The following is a 3,555-nucleotide window of genomic DNA, read 5'->3' on the forward strand; positions in this document are numbered from 1 at the left end:
TGGTCCTGAGTCCTCAAGAAGCCCCTCCCAGTAGGGAGATCATTGGATAAGGAAAATCCAGCCCCTGCTGCATTGACCAATAACTGTACCCTCTTGCAAAGCGGAAGTAGGGTATCCAAACAGAAGGCGCAGGTATTTGATTGTCAGCTTGAACACTCAATAAAACACCAAAACCTCACAACAGTACGGGGTGGGAAGGTCAGTGGGCGGGGTTGTTTCCATGGGGAATAGAGGAAGCGATTGTTAATTTTCAATTGGTAGAACGGAGAGCACGTGATATTGTCCTCCGGACTTTTAACCCGCACTCCCTTTAGGGGGCGCAAAGTTCTCTTAGCCTTAAACACCGATCTTTCCCTACCCTAATCCCTATTCCCAGCGCCCCCCATAGGTTCTCCCTGAAGTTTACGGTGTTTTGGCCTAAACAGCTAGCTCTCCCCTCACGTCAGCTCAGATTCCTTAAACATCCTCACTGAAAATCTGCACGATCTTGCAGTTAGAGCCAAAAGATGTTCCAACACGTTAACCGTATAAATCAAGGCCTCCAGGAATTGATTGCCACAGTAACAACCTCCCCAAGGTGGAGTCCCGGACCTTGCTAGGTCCAGGAATAGGCAAGAAGCCAGTGAATTTCTGAAAGCGGATTTTCTTTGACTCAAGTGAAACAGGATGTTAGAGTTTTGGAGACCAGAGGGGAGAGAAGGAGGGGCCCAGGGGTGAAGGGATCAGAGTAGGTATACTCTGAGGGTATAGAGTATAGGGGCTGCGGTTTTCCAGAAGGGACAAGACGTTGCAAAATGAGAAAAGAGAAGTTTACCGAATGCTAGGATTTCACAATAAGGAAGGCTTTTAATGAAGTTTGACTTTCCCCGTGCCTCACTAGTGTGTGTGTGTATATATATATATATATATATATAAACAGTGGGGGAGCCAGGCACAGCGGCACGCAGCTGTAATCCCAATGTTTTAGGAGATAGAGGGAGAAGGATCAAGTTCAAGGCCAGCCTGGACAGTTAAGCGAGATCCTATCTCAAAATTTAAAAAGTTTAAAAAGCAAAATAGTAAAGACTGGGGATGTAGCTCAAGGTAGAATGCCCTCTGAGTTCAATTCCCAATACCAAAAAAAAAAGAAGTAAGGTTGGGGGTTCGATAGTGTCAATGTGTGCCTCTAGTCCCAACTATTCAGGAAACAGAGGGAGGAAGATGGCTTGAGCCCAGGAGTTCAGGGACATTCTTGGCAACAGAGCAAGACACGCCCCGCTCCCCGCTCTTTTTTACTTTATGGGGATTGAACCCAGGGGCACTTTACTACTGAGCCACATCCCCAGCCCGCCTCCTTTTTTTAATATTTTAAATTTTTTAGTTATAGGTGGACACAATATCTTTATTTTATTTTTATATGGTGCTGAGGATGGAACCCAGTGCCTCACGCATGCTAGGCGAGTGCTGTACCTCTGAGCCACAACCTGAGCGCCCCCCGCCCAGCCAGCCCTTTTTATTTTGAGACAGGATTTTGCTAAATTGTTTAGGGCCTCTCTAAGTTGCTGAGGCTGGCCTTGAATTTGTGATCCTCCTGCCTCAATCACTCCAGTCACTGGGATACAGGCATGTACCACCTTGTGTAGCAGTAAATGTTGTTTTAGTTAGTTTTTTCTGCTGCTATGACCAAAACACCTGACAATAACAATTGGAGGAGAGAAAGTTTATTTGGGGGCTCATAATTTCACAAGTCTTAGTCCATAGATGTCTGACTTTATTCTTGGGGGCCTGAGTTGAGGCAGAACTTCATAGCAAAAAGGTGTGACAAAGGAAAGCAGCTGGGGATGTGTCACCAAGAAACAGAGAAATTCCCCCCACCATGGACAAAATATATGCCCCCGAAGGCACACCCCCAATGAACTACCTCCTTCAGCCACACCCTACCTGCCTACACTTACCACTCAGTTAATTTATATCAGTGTATAAATGTACTGATTACATCAAGGCTCTCATAATCCAATCATTTCACTTCTAAACTTTCTTGCATTGTCTTACATGTGAGTTTTGGGGGGACACTTAATATCTAAACAATAAAATGCACCAATTAAAAAAAAATGGGAGCCAGGTGTGATGGCATAAACCTGTAATCCCGGCAGGTCAGGAGGCTGAGGCAGGAAGATTGCAAGTTCAAGACCAGCTTCAGCAATTTAGTGAGGCTCTAAGCAATTTAGGCCCTGTCTCAAAATAAAAACCAAAAAGAGCTGAGATTGTGGCTCAGTGGTAAAGTGCCCCTGGGTTCAATCCCCATTACCAGCAAAAAGAGAGAGAAAGAGAGAGAGATAAAGAGAAATACGGAAGAGAATGGAGACTAGAAGATAATTCATGGCCAGATTATGAAACACTTTGAAAGCTTCCATGGGGGGCCAGATGATATGAGAGTTGGAACTGTTACACTCTTTTTGGAAAGTGTTCTGACAATATCCTATAAAATTAAACATGGGTACATTCTCTCCTAGAGAAATAAAAACACAATTCATAATGATACATATATAAGAATGTGGCCAGGGGGCTAGTGTGGTAGCACAGTGGTAGAGCACTTGCCTAGCATGTACAGAGGCTCTGGGTTCGATTCTCAGCACCACATATAAATAAGTAAAATAAAGGTTCATTAACAACTAAAAAATATTTAAAAAAAAAAAAAAAGAATGTGGGGCTGAGGATGTGGCTCAAGTGGTAGCGCGCTCACCTGGCATGCATGTGGCCCGGGTTCGATCCTCAGCACCACATACAAACAAAGATGTTGTGTCCGCTGAAAACTAAAAAAAAAAAAAAAAAAAAAAAAAAATTAAAATTCTCTCTCTCTTAATCTCTCTCTCTCTCTCAAAAAAAAAAAAAAAAAAAAAAAAAAAGAATGTGGCCAGGTGTGGTGGCCCACGATTCTAATCCTAGCAACTAAGGAGCCTGAGGCAGGAGAATCCCGAGTTCAAAGCCAGCCTCAGCAATTTAGAGAGGCCCTAAGCAACTTATTGAGAACCTGTCTCCAAATAAAATATTAAAAAGTATCTGGGGATGTGGTTCAGTGGTTAAATGCCCTGGGTTCAATCCCTCATACCACAAAAAAAAAAAAAAAAAAATTAGAATGTGTATTGCACAGGGCATGGTGGGACACATCCTAATCCTATCAACTGGAGAAACTGAACCAAGAGGATGGAAAGTTCAAGGTCACCCTTGGCATTTTAGCAGAACTCTGTCTTTTTTTTCTTTTTCCATATTTTTTAATTGGTGCATTTGTAGTTGTACATACTGATGGAATTAGTTGTTACATATTGTATATGCACGCAATATAACAATATAATTTAACCAATATCATTCCCCAGAAGTGAGACCCTGTCTTAAAAACAAAAAGGAAGGTTGTGGCTGTGGCTCAGTGGTAGTGCACTCACCTGGCATGTGTGAGGCACTGAGTTCAATTCTCAGCACCACATATAAGTAAATAAAATGAAGGTCTATTAACAACTAAAAACTAAAATTAAAATTAAAAAAATAATAAGTTGACACAGTAGTTCACATTTGTAATCT

Source organism: Marmota flaviventris, chromosome 3, assembly GCF_047511675.1.
Source record: "Marmota flaviventris isolate mMarFla1 chromosome 3, mMarFla1.hap1, whole genome shotgun sequence".
Taxonomy (NCBI): Eukaryota; Metazoa; Chordata; class Mammalia; order Rodentia; family Sciuridae; genus Marmota; species Marmota flaviventris.